Source organism: Malaclemys terrapin, chromosome 1, assembly GCF_027887155.1.
Source record: "Malaclemys terrapin pileata isolate rMalTer1 chromosome 1, rMalTer1.hap1, whole genome shotgun sequence".
NCBI classification, from domain to species: domain Eukaryota; kingdom Metazoa; phylum Chordata; order Testudines; family Emydidae; genus Malaclemys; species Malaclemys terrapin.
The window spans coordinates 175,987-195,671 of NC_071505.1; the positions used below are offsets into that span (position 1 = coordinate 175,987).

At 48.2% G+C, this 19,685-nt stretch overlaps 1 protein-coding gene across 1 annotated transcript in view; it reads left to right on the forward strand.

Moving 5' to 3' along the window:
- Nucleotides 1-11,275: 11,275 nt before the first annotated feature.
- HCLS1 (hematopoietic cell-specific Lyn substrate 1) overlaps nucleotides 11,276-19,685 on the forward strand; it is a 56,508-nt gene continuing 48,098 nt past the window's right edge. Inside the window, exon 1 of the mRNA XM_054028281.1 lies at nucleotides 11,276-11,358. The gene's annotated coding sequence lies outside the window, so the exon portion shown is untranslated. The remainder of the gene's footprint in view (nucleotides 11,359-19,685) is intronic.

Below are 19,685 nucleotides of genomic sequence, written 5' to 3' on the forward strand. Positions count from 1 at the left end.
TATTGATGAGTGTCCCATGGAGCTTGCACTAGCCTCTTCCTCACCTCCCTCAGATGTACAGATCCTACAGTGGACTGGCTGTGGGGGACAGGAGTTATAATTTTGGGAACAGTTCTGTCTGCTGCCTTTACTGTTTCTTGCTATCTGAGTTTAGGCAGAATTATACAGCCCCATGGGCATATGTAGTTTCAAGACCTGGTGGATTACATGGTAGCCACCTTGACTCTCCTGATGGTACCAGCGGAAGAGACTTCCCACCCAATATTTGACATACTCGGTGCCACTGCCAAGAGTAAAATATCACTTCCTGTCCTGGATGGGTTGTTGCAACTGGCCAAATCTTTGTGGTCCAATGCCACTTGTGAACCCATCTCCAAGAAGGCTTACGTGCGCTACCAGCTACCCTCTCATACTTTCATGCCCACTCTGTGCCCAACTCACTGGTAGTGGCTGCTGCCAGCAACAGGGCAAGGTCACGCCAATTACACTCCATGCTAAGTGAGGCTAGGTCTACACGGGGGAGGGTTGACTTAAGATACGCAACTTCAGCTACGTGAATAGCGTAGCTGAAGGCGGCGTATCTTAGGTTGATTTACCTGGCCGTGAGGACGTCGGCAAGTCGCCCACTGCCACTCCCCCATCAACTCCGCTTCCACCTCTCACCGTGGTGGTGTTCCGGAGTCGATAGCAGAGCGATCGGGGATCAATTTTATCGCGTCTACACTAGTCGCGACAAATCGATCCCTGATAGATCGATCAGTACCTGCCAATCCGGCAGGTAGTGTAGACGTACCCTGATAAAGAGGGTGTGACCTGCAATTAGGGTGACCTGCAAAGAATGGGGCAGGCAATCCCCATAAAGCCAGTGGATATTCTAATATTTAGATTCACCAAGCCAGCATAAAACAGCTTCTTTATTACCTTATTGGATCCTCAGAAGTCCAAACAACACAGTTCCCTTAAAGTGATCCAGCCTCAGGCCTCCATCCAGGTACCTAAGTCAAATATGATGATTTCTGAAAATCTTATTTCATCATATAAAAGAAAAGGTTCTACCAATCCCAAAGGATTGGACACATTATCTCCCAGCAACAGAGGGTCCTGTGGCACCTTTAAGACTAACAGAAGTATTGGAGCATAAGCTTTCATGGGTGAATGCCCACTTCATCAGACGCAAGACCTCCCAGGTTATTGAATATTCCAGATTTTGCCCAAATACATGCTACAGCCAATTCTTATTAACTAAACTAAAATTTATTAAAAAATGAGAGAGTATGGTTAAAAGATCAATATACATACGGACATGAGTTCAGTTTTTAAGGTTCAGATTCATAGCAGAGCATCTTCGCAAGCAGGCTGGCTAACCTAGTGAGGAGGGCTTTAAACTAGGTTCACTGGGAAGGAGACCAAAGCCCTGAGGTAAGTGGGGAAATGGGATACCGGGAGGAAGCATGAGCAGGAGAGCGCAAGAGGGGAGGACTCCTTGTCTCATACTGAGAAAACGGGACAATCGTCGAGATTAAGATACATTAAGTGCCTATATGCAAATGCAAGAAGCCTGGGAAACAAGCAGGGGGAATTGGAAGTTCTGGCACAGTCAAGGAACTGTGATGTAATTGGAATAACAGAGACCTGGTGGGATAACTCACATGACTGGAGTACTGTCATGGATGGATATAAACTGTTCAGGAAGGACAGGCAGGGCAGAAAAGGTGGGGGAGTTGCATTATATGTAAGAGAGCAGTATGACTGCTCAGCGCTCCAGTATGAAACTGCAGAAAAACCTGAGAGTCTCTGGATTAAGTTTAGAAGTGTAAGCAACAAGGGTGATGTCATGGTGGGAGTCTGCAATAGACCACCGGACCAGGGGGGTGAGGTGGAGGGGGCTTTCTTTCCGCAACTAACAGAAGTTACTAGATCGCAGGCCCTGGTTCTCATGGGAGACGGCAATCACCCTGATATCTGCTGGGAGAGCAACACAGCCGTGCACAGACAATCCAGGAAGTTTTTGGAAAGTGTAGGGGACAATTTCCTGGTGCAAGTGCTGGAGGAACCAACTAGGGGCAGAGCTTTTCTTGACCTGCTGCTCACAAACAGGGAAGAATTAGTAGGGGAAGCAAAAGTGGATTGGAACCTGGGAGGCAGTGACCATGAGATGGTCGAGTTCAGGATCCTGACACAAGGAAGAAAGGAGAGCAGCAGAATACGGACCCTAGATTTCAGAAAAGCAGACTTTGACTCCCTCAGGGAACAGATGGACAGGATCCCCTGGGAGAGTAACATGAAGGGGGAAAGAGTCCAGGGGAGCTGGCTCGATTTTAAAGAATCATTAAGGTTGCAGGAACAAACCATCCCAATGTGTAGAAAGAATAGTAAATATGGCAGGCGACCAGCTTGGCTTAACAGTGAAATCCTTGCTGATCTTAAAACACAAAAAAGAAGCTTACAAGAACTGGAAGATTGGACAAATGACCAGGGAGGAGTATAAAACTATTGCTCAGGCATGCAGGAGTGAAATCAGGAAGGCCAAATCACACTTGGAGTTGCAGCTAGCAAGAGATGTTAAGAGAAACCAGAAGGGTTTCTTCAGGTATGTTAGCAACAAGAAGAAAGTCAAGGAAAGCGTGGGCCCCTTACTGAATGAGGGAGGCAACCTAGTGACAGAGGATGTGGAAAAAGCTAATGTACTCAATGCTTTTTTGCCTCTGTCTTCACGAACAAGGTCAGCTCCCAGACCGCTGCACTGGGCAGCACAGCATGGGGAGAAGGTCACCAGCCCTTTGTGGAGAAAGAAGTGGTTCGGGACTATTTAGAAAAGCTGGATGAGCACAAATCCATGGGGCAGGATGCGCTGCATCCGAGGGTGCTAACGGAGTTGGTGGATGTGATTGCAGAGCCATTGGCCATTATCTTTGGAAAACTCATGGCGATCAGGGGAGGTCCCGAATGACTGGAAAAAAGCTAATGTAGTGCCCATCTTTAAAAAAGGGAAGACGGATCCGGGGAGCTACAGGCCAGAAAGCTTCACCTCAGTCCCTGGAAAAATCATGGAGCAGGTCCGCAAGGAATCAATTCTGAAGCACTTAGAGGAGAGGAAAATGATCAGGAACAGTCAGCATGGATTCACCAAGGGCAAGCCTGACTAACCTAATTGCTTTCTATGAGGAGATAACTGGCTCTGTGGATGAGGGGAAAGCAGTGGATGTGTTATTCCTTGACTTTAGCAAAGCTTTTGATACGGTCTCCCACAGTATTCTTTCCGGCAAGTTAAAGTCGTATGGGCTGGATGAATGGACTGTAAGGTGGATAGAAAGCTGGCTAGATCGTTAGGCTCAATGGGGGTAGTGATTAATGGCTCCATGTCTAGTTGGCAACCAATTTCAAGCAGAGTGCCCCAAGGTTTGGTCCTGGGGCCGGTTTTGTTCAATATCTTCATTAATGATCTGGAGGATGGCGTGGACTGCACTCTCAGCAAGTTTGCAGATGACACTAAACTGGGAGGAGTGGTAGATACGTTGGAGGGTAGGGATAGGATACTGAGGGACCTAGCCGAATTAGAGGATTGGGCCAAAAGAAACCTGATGAGGTTCAACAAGGACAAGTGCAGATACCTGCACTTAGGACGGAAGAATCCCATGCACTGCTACAGACTAGGGACCGAATGGCTAGGCAGCAGTTCTGCAGAAAAGGATCTAGGGGTTACAGTGGACGAGAAGCTGGATATGAGTCAACATTGTGCCCTTGTTGTCAAGAAGGTTAATGGCATTTGGGCTGTATAAGTAGGGGCATTGCCGGCAGATCGAGGGACATGATTGTTTCCCTCTATTCAACATTGGTGAGGCCTCATCTGGAGTACTGTGTCCAGTTTTGGGCCCCATACTACAAGAAGGATGTGGAAAAATTGGAAAGAGTCCTGCGGAGAGCAACAAAAATTATTAGGGGACTGGAACACATGACTTATGAGGATAGGCTGAGGGAACTGGGATTGTTTAGTCTGCAGAAGAAAAGAATGAGGGGGGATTTGACAGCTGCTTTCAACTACCTGAAAGGGGGTTCCAAAGAGCCTGGATCTAGACTGTTCTCAGTGGTAGCAGATGACAGAACAAGGAGTAACGGTCTCAAGTTGCAGTGGGGGAGGTTTAGGTTGGATATTAGGAAAAACTTTTTCACTAGGAGGGTGGTGAAGCACTGGAATGGGTTACCTAGGGAGGTGGTGGAATCTCCTTCCTTAGAGGTTTTTAAGGTCAGGCTTGACAAAGGCCTGCCTGGGATGATTTAGTTTTTTAAATTTTTTAAAATTAATGGAGATATCCCATCTCCTAGAACTGGAAGGGACCTTGAAAGGTCATCGCGTCCAGCCCCCTGCCTTCACTAGCAGGACCAAGTACTGATTTTGCCCCAGATCCCTATGTGGCCCCCTCAAGGATTGCAAAGAGTTCTTTTAGAAATAGTTCATGGGTTATAGTCCAATGTCCAAATATCATATTCAGGGTGTACCAGCATAACTGGGACCTCAGTCTTGTGACTCAAACTTCCCCTGATGAAGCCTAAGCAGATATGAGATGACAGGATCAGGACCCAAGTATATTTTATACAATTTCATGTCCTCTTTGACAAGTTGGGAGTTCCTCTGGGAACAAAAGGTAATTAGGATGACTTTGAAGGAGGTCCCTCACCGGTACTTACCTATAGAATTAACATAAGGCAATTTGCCTCTTCCTCCACCATTCACAGCACATTTCAAAGAGAGATGAATACCGAGATATCCTGTGTTTACAATTCATTTAAATGCTAGGATATTCTTTTGATCTCTGAACTATCAGAATACAGCATAGACAGGGACTGTTGATTACATTGTCGACCCTACTCATAGATATGTAAATACACAAACATCCCTCCACATGTCTTTTGAGGGTTATTATTTTGCAGGATGTTTAACCCTTTCTGGCCATATGTGTCAGAGTCATTGAGGAGAAAGGTCTTCCATCGTCTTTCAAGAGCCAGTTGGCAAATTTCCAGGCAGTCAGGGCTAGGGCTCTGTGTTTGTCATGGTGGTCACGGATTCCGTGACTTCCTGTGACCTCCATGACTTCTGCAGTGGCCAGTGTGGCCACCCTGGAGTCAGCTGCTCGAGCGGCTCTGGGGCCAGCCACACCGGCCACTACTCTGGCAGCCCCGGGGATTGCCTGAGCAGCAGCTGATGTAGCTGGCCCTGGGGACCACCTGAACAGTGGTCCCGGGGGCGGCCAGAGCTGCCAGAGCTTGTTGGCTCCCAACTGCAGCCGATGCAACCACTGGTCCCTCTGGGGGGCCCCCTCCAAGGTTCCCCCGCTGGCAGCTGCTGGACCGCTGGACCCCTGGACCCTGCCAGCAGTGCCCCCCCCCCCGAAGACTCCCCCCAGCAGCGCCTCCCCCTCTAAGATTCAATCAGGGGTATTTATGGTATAAGTCATGGACAGGTCACAGGCTGTAATTTTTTATTCCTTGCTGTGACCAGTCCATGAGTTTTACTAAAAAGACCCATGATTAAATTGTAGCCTTAGTCATGGCCCATTATCAATACTATCTGTGGGAAAAGATGACGTTTCTCCAAGATTTAGCTGACTATAGGAGAAGATTGCCAAACTCCATCTTAATGGAGGCTCAGAATGTAGCCAAGCATTCCCTTAGGGCTTCTTCAATGCCTCAGACTCGGCTGCCAGGGTGTTGGCTTCAGCTGTGACTGTCAGGAGGCATGGATGGGTTTGATCCTCTTCTCTGGCCATGGACACTAGAAATCATCTGGAGAAGCACCCTTTGAAGGGGAAGGTCTTGTCAGTGAAAGGACTGATGATGTATTGGAAAAGCTGAAGGACACAAGATCGACAGCTCATTCTCAAGTTGATTCCAACCACCTGAACAAGACACTCCTCCTGATACCAAAGGCAATACTACCCCCAACTTTCAACACCCTATTTTTCTTCAAGTTAAAGCCCCCAGCAGTTCCAGCAACCTGCAACTTCATAGTAATCACAAAAAGTGGTCTTTCATCAAGGCACCAAACCCAAATAATCTGCTTCCTCATCAGTATTCTCTTCCTGGAACACCAAGCCTCAGTTTGGACAAGGCACCTGAGAGTCTAGAATCAGCCAAAAAACATCCTTTGGGGACAGGCTAGGTCATTGACAACTGGAGGCAGATCACATCAGATCAATGGGTCTTAGTGGAACGGGGCTACACCATTCAATTCAAAATACTGCCTCCCTCCAAGTCCCCCCACCTGTCCTTCTTCAGGTACTACTCTGAGGTGAATCCTCACACAGAAGTGGAGAAGTTGCTTCTGAGAGGAGCAGTCATATGTTCCTGCTAGCCTGAAGGGTCAGTGGTTTTACTTCCAATACTTTTTGGTGCAAAAGAAGGCTAAGGGTGGGGGTGCAGACCATATTACATTTAAGGGAACTGAACACATACATCTGGAAATTCCAGTTCTGTATGCTAATCCTGGCATCAGTAATCCCCTCAATATTGGTTATGGGCTAGTTTGCAACTTTCGATCTAAAGGATGCTTATTTCCTTATCGCAATTCCTTGACAACATCAAACTTACTGCCGTTTCATGGGGGCTGGGCACCATTTCCAGTACAAGGTGCTTCCATTTGGCCTTTCCATGGCACCCAGAGTGTTTTACAAAGTGCCTCTCTTTGTAGTGGCATATCTGAGGAAGTAGGGTATTTTCATTTACTCTTATTTGGATGATTGGCTACTTAAGGCAGATGGGTGCGAGACCCTGTTAAGCCACATAGCTTCCATGAAGTATATAGCTTGTTCTGGAACAATAGGTATGGGGGGAAAAGGAAGCAGCATTGTGCTGTACATCAAGGATGTAAACACTTCCACCAAGGTCCAAGAGGAAGTGAGTGGCAGGCCTACTGAGAGTATCTGGTTGAGGATAAAAGGAAAAAGAATAGTAGTGGTGTTACGGTCGGGATCTATTATAGACCGCCAAATCAAGAAGTGGAAGTGGATGAGGCATTCTACAAGCAGGTAACAAGATTAGCTAACACACATGAGCTAGTATTAATGGGGGGTTTTAACACAGCAAAACATAATATGTCCTGCAAGTTCTTAGCATGTGTAGTGGACAACTTTCTGATTCAGAAAGGAATCAACTTTGAGGAAACAACTAGGGATCATCCATTTTGGATCTGGTTTTGCCCAACATGGATGAATTAGTTGCGAACCTGAAGGTGGGCAGGAGCTTGGGAGGAAGTGATCATGGTCTGATAGAATTCAAGATCCTAAGGAAAAGAGGACATGAGAACAGTAAAACAAAGACACTGGACTTCAGAAAGGCAGATTTCAACAACTCATAGAAATAATAGGCAAGGTCCCAAGGAGAGGCCAATTGGGAAGAAAAGATGTCAAAGGGGGCTGACAGTTCCTAAAAGATCAAGGAGTCTGGTGGCACCTTAAAGACTAACAGATTTATTTGGGCATAAGCTTTCGTGAGTAAAAACCTCACTTCTTCGGAAAAGATGTAATGCTAGAGGCTCAACATCAAGTTCTTCTTTTGAGTGCTTGCTCATGTGTATTCCACAGTAGTGTGCGTGCTCGCCATGTGCACCGGTGCCAGAAGGTTTTCCCTTAGCATTCTGGTCAGGTGCCATCGGATCGGAGTTCCAGGCACCGTTCCACGCCAAGCAGAGAGTATCAACGGGACAGGCATAGGCGCTGTAGGCACTCCCCTTCTCGCCGGAGCTACCGTAGCCACTCCCGACACGAGCGCTGTCACCGTTCGCACTCCAGCTCTCTCTCCTCGAGGCACCGCGCCCACGACTCCCAGCAGGGGTTGCTATCTCCGCACTGTCGTGGATCTCGGTATTGTAGCGTCTCGAAGTAGTAGCTCGAGACAGCACCGTTCCTCGACGTCAGAGTCCTGATCCCATGGTAGACGTCGTTCTCGGCATCATCGATCATACTGCTCCCATGGTACTGATAGGTCGTTGCTAACCCCGACCTCCACCCACACGAGGCCCCCTACGTCTCAGCCCGGCCAAACTGACCAGCTGGTACCGCCGATGCTGCAGCATAGTCAATGGCAGGGGCCCCCATGGCAGGGCCAGTGGTGCCAGTGGACCCCCTGGCCTCCTGCGCATGCCCAGCCAGGGACTCATTCGGTAGCAGGGGCTTCAGAGGCTCCCTCCACCTCATTATCCAGGCCTCCAAGGGATAGATCGGCAGGTCGCAGATCCTCGGCACTGCACGCTAAGTCCGACCAAGGGGTAGATCCCGCAGTGCTGACGAACGTGCAGAGCTCCGTACCGGCCTCCTCGCCCAGGCTGGATGACAAGGTTGCGGCCCCACCCCCCTCCGCACCGCAGGAGAGACCCTCAGACTTGCTCTTCAATGTCCTCTCGCCTTCGGCACCAGGCAGAGTGGCCCTGCCGCTGCATGAAGGGGTGGCTAACGTTTCCAATGCCCTCTGGCAAACACCGGCCTTCCTTGCACCAATATCGAAGAAGGCAGAGTGCAAATATTTTGTGCCCACGAAAGGGCACAAGTATCTCTCTACCCACCCGGCCCCCAACTCCCTAGTGGTGGAGTCTGTAAATCATGGGTGTGGGTCCTGGTTGACCCTGTCTCTCCCTAAGAATAAGGACTCTAGAAGGCCGGACTCGTTTGGTAGAAAACTTTATTCGTCGTCCAGTTTCCAGCTCCAGGTGGCCAACTACCAAGCCCTCCTCAGCCATTACGAGTTTAACTTGTGGGGGTCACTGCCTAAATTCGAACCCTCCCTTCCGGAAAGCGAAAGGAAGGAATTTAAGGCACTCATCGAGGAGGGCGCCGCTGCTGCAAAGGCAGCTCTGCAGGTGGCGGCGGATGCAGCTGACGTGGCTGCTCGGTCCATGGCCTCGGCGGTGTCCATGCGCAGAGCATCGTGGCTACTGCTGTCCGGGCTCTCCACGGAAGCACAGTCTGTGATGCAGGATCTTCTCTTTGATGGCAAGGACCTGTTCACGGAACAAACAGATGTGAAACTTCATGGCACGAAGGACTCACGTACGACCCTTCAAACCCTCGGGCTTTACGTCCCTCCCAAGGAAAGGCCTAAGCCACAGGCTCCTGCCCTGGCTCCCCAGCCAAAATATGAGCCCGCCTACAAGAGGTCCAAGACCTCAAAGGCGGCGACCTCAAAGGCAGTCTCGCTCTGCCCTACAGCCTGGGCCCTCGAGGGGCAAGCAGCAGGGCAAGAGTCGCTTTTGACTGGTTGCAGGAGGGTACCCGGGTGTCCCCTGAGAGGACCCTCCTACCAATAAAGTTTTCCTTCAGCAACTGCTTGTGTGCGTTCCTTGCGGAACGGTCCCGAATAACATCAGACCGTTGGTCCTCAACAGCATTTCCCAGGGCTACAATTTGTCTCACCCCTGCCTCCCTCCCCTGGACGGCAGGGGAGACCCGTCACATTTATCACTGCTAGAGCAGGAAGTGGGTCAGCTCCTCCGCTTCGGAGCTGTGGAGAGTTCCAAGGGAGTTCTGGGGAAAAGGGTTTTACTCCCGTTACTTCCTTATCCTGAAGGCGAAAGGGGGGCTCAGGCCTATCCTGGATTTACGAGACCTCAATCGGTTCATGGCTAAATGCCGGTTCCGCATGGTCTCTCTGGCATGTATCATACCCGCTCTAGACCCTGGCGATTGGTATGCGGCCCTGGACCTTCAGGACGCATACTTCCATATCCATATATTCGAGGGGCATAGATGATTCCTTAGTTTCCTGGTGGGACAGGACCACTACCAGTTTACAGTCCTCCCATTTGGCCTGTCCACCGCGCCCAGGGTGTTCACAAAGTGCATGGCGGTAGTGGCGGCCTACCTCAGAATGCGATCTCAGATGCCTTCCTCCTGTCATGGTCGGGTCAGCTCCTCTACGCCTTTCCCCCGTTCCCTCTCATCGGCAAAGTCCTAGAGGAAAGTGAAAACGGACAAGGCACGTGTCCTCCTGATTGCCCCAGCTTGGCCCCGGCAACATTGGTACGGTACCCTCCTGGGCTTGCTGGTGGCCCCTCCACGGCCGTTGCCGCTCCGCCTAGACCTACTCTCCCAGGACCAGGGCTGCCACCTCCACCCCAACCTGGACACCCTCCATTTGACAGCATGGCTGCTCAATGGCTAGATGCAGAGGAGAGAAGGTGTTTGGAGGGGGTCAGGCATGTCCTCCTAGAAAGTAGGAAGCCATCTACGCGCCGAGTCTACCTGGTGAAGTGGTCCAGGTTCTCCAGGTGGGCGGGCGAGCGGGGTACTTCCCCAATGTCTGCCCCGCTTCAACTTATCCTTGAGTATCTCCTTCACCTTAGAACTCAGGGCCTGGCACCTTCCTCTATCAGGGTGCACCTGGCAGCTATCTCGGCGTTCCATCTGCCAGTCCAGGGCTGCTCGGTTTTCTCCCATACCATGACTGGGTGTTTCCTCAAAGGGCTAGACCGATCTTTTCCGTACGCTAGACCCCCCTGTTCCTCAGTGGGATCTAAATTTGGTATTATCCCACCTCACGGGGCCCCTGTTCGAGCCCCTAGCCACATGCTCATGGTCTCACCTTTCATGGAAAGTAGCCTTCCTCGTGGCTATCACGTCAGCCCGGTAGGTTTCGGAGCTCAGGGCTCTGACCTGTGACACCCCGCCACGCGGTCTTTCACAAGGACAAGGTGCAGCTCCGCCCACACCCTGCATTCTTCCCTAAGGTGGTCTCTGCTTTTCACGTGGGCCAGGACATCTTCCTGCCTGTCCTCTGCCCCAAACCTCATGCCTCTAGCAAGCAACGCTGCCTCCATACGCTCGATGTGCGCAGGGCACTGGCTTTTTATCTGTATCGGACTAAGCCGTTCTACATTTCTACAGTGCCACAGAAGTATGTCAGGTTTCAGAATAGCAGCCATGTTAGTCTGTATCCGCAAAAAGAACAGGAGTACTTGTGGCATCTTAGAGACTAACACACATTTATTTGATTCGTGGACTACATGTATTTGATGAAGTGGGCTGTAGCCCACGAAAGCTTATGCTCAAATAAATGCTATTACTGACTAACTTAAATGTGCCCCATCAACTCCTATTGGCTTAGGCAGATACCATCCCAGTCCCTGACAGTCCCTGAGAGAAAAGATAGGGCTGATTCTGTGTCTCCCTGACACTTTTAGTACCATGTTTTCTTCCTGGACTTTGTCTGCGCGACACTGACTTATTTCACTCAGAAGCCGCGCAGAGCTGCAGGAAGTGAACTTAGCTGAAATTAAAACAGGAACTGTCACAGTGCACTGCAGTCTCATAGCAGCAGCCAGCAAACAGGTAGTTGGGCAGAAAGGAGCAAGTGTGTCGCATCTCCGCCAAGGTAAGTACCAGCGTAGAAGTGCATTTATCGAAGGAAAGTTACCAAAAAATGTTGAGGCTCCATGGCCTTCAGGGATGGGAGTGGGAAATTCTTCCCTGATCAGGCCAAATGCTACTCTGCAGCTCTTGGCAGTTACTTCTCAAATGCAGGCTTTGCTCTCTGGGAGCTGTTGTAATTTTTCAGGGTCCAAATGACAGATGCCCCATCTAAATCAGGCTAGCCGAGTCTCAGAATTGCACGCAAGCCGGTGTTTATGCTTGTGGTTGGTCTAGGCCAGGGGTAGGCAACCTATGGCACGTGTGCCGAAGGTGGCACGCAAGCTGATTTTCAGTGGCACTCACGCTGCCCGGGTCCTGGCCCTGGTCCGGGGGGCTCTGCATTTTAATTTAATTTTAAATGAAGCTTCTTAAATATTTTAAAAACCTTATTTACTTTACATACAACAAAAGTTTAGTTATATATTATAGACTTATAGAAAGAGACCTTCTAAAAATGTTAAAATGTATTACTGGCGTGCGAAATCTTAAAGTAGAGTGAATAAATGAAGACTCTGCACAGCACTTCTGAAAGGTTGCCGACCCCTGGGCTAGGCTATAGATAATTAAAAATGGGACAAATTAAACTCACTGTGGTGTTGCCCAGTCTCAGTGTAGGGCTATCCTAATCCTGTATGGTAGTACAGGCCATGGTTTGTAAAGAGACCCACCCTAGAATGGTGTGTCTGGGCAGGTCAGTATAATGGTGGTCAAACTGTTATAACTGGTTAAAAAAATGGCCTGCTAAGCCAGTGGCTCTCAACCTTTCCAGATGACTGTACCCCTTTCAGGAGTCTGATTTGTCTTGCGTACCCCTGGTTGAGAGCCACTGTGCTAAGCTGAGGTCTTGGCTAGGCTGCAGAAACAGTCATGCCAAGGAGACCTGTATTAGCGTAGTCATTAGTGCTTTAGAATCCAAATGTAAGCAGTCTTTTGCAGGCCATACAGAGACATTGTCAGTCTCTGATCTCTCGCTCCTCAGACTCCTGTCTCTGATTATCCCAAGAGCCTCATGTGACAGCTACAAGCTCAGAGCAACACACCAGGCTGGACTCTGGTTTATTCATTTGTACATTCACCCTCCCACTCCCACCCAACTCCTATTTTTAATTTAAATTCTTTGCCTGTCAGAGGTTGCCAGTTGGGGGTTAGTGGCCTCTGTCTGACTTTTCAGACACCTGGTTCCACACCTGGAGGTGAGGAAGAGGAGCCAGTAGGCATGCCCTAAGTAAGGAGATGGCTCAGAGCAGCAGCATGAGTTCCCAGTCCTCGGATCTCAGCCCTGGAGAGCAGTCAGCTCTGGCTGAGGGGGAGAAAAGACTGTGCAGGCTCAGGAAATAATAAGGGGGGGAGGCATCTGCTTGGGACGATCAATCTGTGTCAGAGAGTGGCACAAGATGTGGACAAGGTGAGTGAGCTGGCACCGCCCCTGACAGTCCTACTGGAGCCACAGGAAACCAGCCTTTCGTTCTCTATTGCTTGGTTTTATATAAATGCTGATTCTTTTTTCAAGCAGCAGCAAGAAATGTGGGGAAGGAGTTCTGAGGTGAGACGCTAGCTCTTAGTGGCTGATCTTAGGCATCTGGGACCATGTTGTGGGGAGGTTTAGTGGTCTGAACAATTTTGTCTCTAAATAAGGAATGTGTCTCCTTTAAATATAAGTGCAGAATTTTTTAAGTTTTACACTGAAATAGCATTTAACTTCCTCTTCCCCACTTCCTGGGCCCAGCACGTCCTCCAAGCTGGGTTTCCTGTGTTGTCAGCACATACAAACTGTACAGCCACAGACCTCCCCATGCACAGGTTATAAAGCCTGTCTCAGGGTTGGGGTGCGTAGCCCCTGACTGCAATCACTAGTTACATCTTTCTTTTGGAAACTCAAACACAAATAAAACGTATTTTGGTAAAAATGAAAATAGCCACCAACGAATACAGGCAATTGGCAAAAGGCACAAATAGAGAAGCCATGTTAGATGACCTGAACTCCCTGACAGATGAGACAATTATTCTACCTTTTATTGGAACTATGTTGACAAAGACCATCTTCAAACCTTAATGGCTTCTGATCACTTGGCCATTTCTTATTCTCAGAACAGTGCCTTCTGCTGTGGTCTGCTCAGCTGCTGAGGTGTAGCTGCCTCTTGAAGCCTGCGTTTGCTGCTACTCCTCTTAATTGTCCATGACTCAGTGGGCATATGCTACTTCTGTCAGTGTGGGAGCACTGTGTATAGCAGGGATGTCAAACTCATTTTGTGGTGATGGCTAAATTACCCTTTCAGTTAGGGTCCATGGGAAAGTGTGGAATGGGCCTCTTTAGCTAATACAGTTAACTGAGTATGCACTGAAGCTCTACCACAGGGGTGGCCAACCTGTGGCTCCGGAGCCACATACAGCTCTTCAGGAGTTAATATGCGGCTCCTTGTATAGGCACCGACTCCGGGGCTGGAGCTACAGGCGCCAACTTTCCAGTGTGCCAGGGGGTGCTCACTGCTCAACCCCTGGCTCTGCCACAGGCCCTGACCCCACTCCACCCCTTCCCGCCCCCTACCCTGAGCCTGCCGTGCCCTCGCTCCTCCCCCTCCCTCCCCTGAGCCTCCTGCATGCCACGAAACAGCTGATCGGGAGGTGCAGGGAAGGAGGGGCAGGTGCTGATTGGCGGGGCTGCCGGTGGGCAGGAGGCGCTGGGAGTGGGGAGCAGGGGGTTGCTGACGTATTACTGTGGCTCTTTGGCAATGTACATTGGTAAATTCTGGCTCCTTCTCAGGCTCAGGTTGGCCACCCTTGCTCTACCATGAGGGTGAACTGGGGGACAGCCTGGGCATTGTTTCCTCATCCTGTCACATGACAAAGGGGAGTGTCACAGGGGGCAAGACCCACCAGCCAGACATCTGGGAAAGAATTCTCTTTAGTAACAGAGTGTCCCATCTCTGGCTGGTTGAAGATATTTGCTAATAGCAGTCACAGCTGGGCCATATGCCATGGAGACAACCCATCGTACCATCCCCTCCATAAATTTATCAAAGTTCAGTCTTGAAACAAATTAGATTTTTTGCCCCCACTGCTCCCCTTTGAAGGCTGTTCCAGAACTTACTCCTCTGATGGTTAGAAACCTTCATCTAATCTCAAACTTAAACTTGTTGACAATTTATATCCATTTGTTCTGGTGCCAACATTGGCTCTTAACTTAAATAACTATTCCTCCTCGCTGGTGTTTATCCCTCTGATGTATTTATAGAGAGCAATCATATTTCCCCTCACCCTTTGTTTTGTTAGGCTAAACAAGCCAAACTCCTTAAGTTTCCTTTCATAAAGTAGGTTCTCCATTCCTCTAATCATCCTAGTAGCCCTTCTGTGCACCTGTTCCAATTTTATTCATGTTTGTTTATTAATGTTCATCTTTCTTAAACATGGGTTGGTCCTGCTTTGAGCAGGAGGTTGGACTAGATGACCTCCTGAGGTCCCTTCCAACCCTAATCTTCTATGATTCTATGGGAGACCAGAACTGCACACAGTATTCCCGATGATGTCTCACCACTGTCTTGTAAATGGTAATAACACTTCCCTAGCTCTACTGGAAATACCTCATCCGATGCATCCTAGGACTGAATTAACCTCTCTCATGACTAGCTATGTGCCACATTGGTGGCACATAGCCATTCTGTTGACCAATACACCCAGGTCTTTCTCCTCCTCTGTCATTTCCAACTGATAAGGCCTGAGCTTATAGCAAAAATTCTTGTCAGTCCCTCAGTAAATGACTTTCAACTATGAAATTTCACCCCATTTTTACTACTCCAGATTTCAAGGTTGTTCAGATCTTTTTGTATGATATTGCAGTGGTCATCCATATTGGCAATACCTCCTAATTTTGTGTCATCTGCAAATTTTATTAGCACACATTTTATTAGTGTTTATTAGACACCATCCCTGCCCATCCTGGCTAATAGCCATTGATGGACCCATCCCCCATGAATTTATCTAATTAGTTTTTGATATAAGACTGTTATAGTCTTGGCCTTCACAATATCCTCTGGCAAAGAATTCCACAGGTTAACTGTGCGTTGGATGAAGAAATACTTTCTTTTGTTTGTTTCAAACCTGCTGCCTATTAATTTCATTTGGTGACCCCTAATTCTTGTGTTATGAGAAGGAGTAAATAACACTTCCTTATTTACTTTCTCCACACCAGTCATGATTATATAGACCTCAATCATATCCCCCTCAGTCGTCTCTTTTCCAAGCTGAACAGCCCCAGTCTTATTAATCTCTCCTCATACTGAAGCTGTTCCATACCCCTAATCATTTTTGTTGCCCTTTTCTGAAGCTTTTCCGATTCCAATATATCTTTTTTTGAGATGGGGCCACCACATCTGCACGCAGTATTCAAGGCGTGGGCATTCCATGGATTTATATAGAGGCAATATGATATTTTCTGTCTTATTATTTATCCCTTTCTTAATGATTCCCAACATTCTGTTCACTTTTTTGACTGCCGCTGCACACTGAGTGGATATTTTCAGGGAACTCTCCACAATGACTCCAAGATCTCTCTCTTGAGTAGTAACAGCTATTTTATACCCCATCATTTTATATGGATAGTTGGGATTATGTTTTCCAATCTGCATTACTTTGCATTTATCAACATTAAATTTCATCTGCCACTTTGTTGCCCAGTCACTCAGTTTTGTGAGGTCTCTATCTATATCAAATTAGATTTTGGGGATGTGTAGCAGACCCCAAACACTGTCCCAGTTTCTTCCCCAAAGTGATTTTGACCTAAACAAATTCCCTGGTATCCATTCCATCACTTCTAATTTCTTTATAGCCTGTCTCATCATTAATATACAAAGCTACTTCACCACTTTCACGTTTATTTTTAGCTTTCCTGAACAGCACATTCCCTTCAATAGCTGTGCTCCCGTGATGACGACTGTTCCACCACGTTTCTGTTATCCCTATATATCTGGTTTCATTTCCTGCACCAGTAGTTCTAGTTTCTCCCTTTTGTTACCCAGGCTCCTTGCACTGGTGTACAGGCATCTTAGTTGTTTCTGCTTGGCCTTACCTAGATTCCTCATCAGATTAGGTACAGCCATTTTACTGCCAGTATGACCTTCCTGACTGTTACTGTGAGTGGCATTGCCTCTATCTTTCCTCTGGTTGTCCATTCTCCTCCCCTCTGTTCCTTTCTCTGTTGCTGTATCCTCTTTACTTGATTTTCCTCCTGCTCAATATTAAAATCAGACATGGAGATTATATGAGCATCTCCTCCAATTCCTAGTTTAAAGATCATGTAATCAGATATGCCAGCTTCAATCCCAGAAGTCTATTATCCTCCCTACTTAGGTGGTGTCCGTCCCATGAGAACAGTCCTCTGTCCGTGAATGCCTCCCAGTGGTCAAACATTCGAAATACTTCCTTAGAGCACCATTGCTTGAGCCAGCTATCAATCTTCATAATCTTGTCTTACCTTTGCACGCCTCCTGTAGGGATAGATAGAATCCCACTGAAGGTCACTTGAGCTTCCATTTCTTTAAGTGTCTTCCCCAGCTTGGCATAATCTCCTTTGATGTGTCCCTGTGAGAATCTGGGGGTACTATTTATTCCTATGTGAAGGACAATCAGTGGATTCTTTCCCACTCCCATTAGGACCCTCTTCAGCCTCAAATCTGCATCCTGTATCTTAGCACTTGTCGGATAGCACACCCTTCTGTTTTCTGAATCGGCTCTGGTGACAGGCCTGTCATTCTTCTTAGTAGGAAATCCCCAGTCACATAGACCTGCCTCTTTCTGATATTGGTGCGATTCTCTGGCCTTCCCTTTCTGTTCTTTCTGGTTGCAAGTCGTCTTGCCTTCTGTTCTCACTTGCAATATTCTGAAAGTCATCTTCTATCCTCTTGGGGCTCCAAATGCTGGCTATCTCCATTATCTCTTCTTATCATCTTCTAGGACTAACTGCTCTTCTCTTCTTCCTTTCTCTTCCGTCTTCTGTTACTGCCTGCCTCTCCCCTTCATTTTCCAACTCCGTGAACCTGTTCCTCAGCTCTGTTTCTTCTTCACTAGACAATCTGTTCCTCTATCTTGTTCTCATAGTCACAGTCTTCCATGGAACACTTTCTTCATCCAGATGTCTACCCTCACAGTACTCTTGTCAAGCATATATCAGTAAGTCTTTAGTTTTCCTCCTCCCTCTTCTCAACCTTCTCTCCATCATCTGCTTAAATCCCCTTCTAAACTGAACCATAGTTTCTAGCTGCATCTCCAAACCTCAGACCTTCTCTTCCATCATAGAATCATAGAAGATTAGGGTTAGAAAAGACCTCAGGAGGTCATCTAATCCAATCTCCTGCTCAAAGCAGGACCAACGCCAACTAAATCATCCCAGCCAGGGCTTTGTCAAGCCGGGCCTTAAAAACCTCTGTGGAAGGAGATTCCACCACCTCCCTAGGTAACGCATTCCAGTGCTTTACCACCCTCCTAGTGAAATAGTGTTTCCTAATATCCAACCTAGACCTTCTGCACTGCAACTTGAGACCATTGCTCCTTGTTCTATCATCTGCCACCACTGAGAACAGCCGAGCTCCATCCTCTTTGGAACCCCCCTTCAGGTAGTTGAAGGCTGCTATCAAATCCCCCCTCATTCTTCTCTTCTGCAGACTAAATAGCCCCAGTCCCCTCAGCTTCTCCTCGTAAGTCATGTGCTAAGCCCGCTGATAATTTTCGTTGCCTTCCGCTAGACTCTCTCCAATTTGTCCACATCCCTTCTGTAGTGGGGGGCCCAAAACTGGACGCAATACTACAGATGTGGGCTCTCCAATGCTGAATAGAGGGAATAATCACTTCCCTCGATCTGCTGGCAATGCTCCTACTAATACAGTCCAATATGCCATTAGCCTTCTTGGCAACGAGGGCACACTGCTGACTCCTATCCAGTTTCTCATCCATTGTAATCCCCAGGTCCTTTTCTGCAGAACTGCTGCTTAGCCAGTTGGTCCCCAGCCTGTAGCAGTGCATGGGATTCTTCCATCCTAAGTGCAGGACTCTGCACTTGTCCTTGTTGAACCTCATCAGATTTCTTTTGGCCCAGTCCTCTAATTTGTCTAGGTCCCTCTGTATCCTATCCCTACCCTCCCGCGTATCTATCTCTCCCCCCAGCTTAGTGTCATCTGAGAACTTGCTGAGGGTTCAATCCATCCCATCATCCAGATCATTAATGAAGATATTGAACAAAACTGGCCCCAGGACCAACCCTTGGGGCACTCCGCTTGATACCGGCTGCCAACTAGACATGGAGCCGTTGACCACTATCCGTTAAGCCTGACAATCTATCCAGCTTTCTATCCACGTTATAGTCTATTCATCCAATCTATGCTTTTTTAACTTGTTGGCAAGAATACTGTGGAAGACCATATCAAAAGCTCTGTGAAAGTCAAGATCTATAACATCCAGCACTCTCCCCATATCCACAGAGCCAGTTATCTCATAATAGAAGGCAATCAGATCCAGCAGGTTGCACTTCATGCAAGTGAAGCACCTTCCAGGTACCTCTGCAGAATAATGTACATCCTGCCGCTTCCACATTCAATCTTCAATTGCCTCTTCCATTCTTCAGGTCCCTGTAGCTGCCATAGCCTTCCCTCCTAAACTCTTGTCAAGACCCCGCCCCCCCCAAATCCCAAACACACACACACACCTCCTCCAACTTCCCCTTACAAAATTCCATGCAAACTCTCCTGTTTTCAGCTGTTTGCTGTCTCCTGTGCTGCTGACTGGCCAGCGGGCTGCCTTTGTAGGCTGGCTGCCTAAGGAAGCCCCACCACCAATCAAGGTTCAGCTGTGAGCAAAGTCTCTGCTTTTCTTCCAACATACTGCCCCATCAGACTCTGAAACTGAAAACAAACCAGGAATCAACAAACACTCTTTCAAGAATTCATTCACCAGCCCTAAGGAATAGGCGCTCAAGTCCTTTATTCTCCAACAGATCTCCACTCCGACCCCCACCCGTTTTCAGCTCTGTTTGCTGGCTTTCGTGCTGCTGTGCTGCCTAGGGAAGTTGTTCCCCCCCAGTCAAGGTTCAGCTGTAATCAATTGAGGGCTCTTCCAGCCAGCGAACAAAGGTGTAACACGATCCAATGGCTGGCAGCTGAAATTAGACAAATTCAAACTGAGAATAAGGCATGAATTTGTAACAGTGAGAGTGCTCAACCATCAGAACAACTTACTAGGCTCATGGTAGAGTCTCCACCACTGGAAATTTCTAAATCAAAATTGGATGTTTTTCTAAAAGATCTG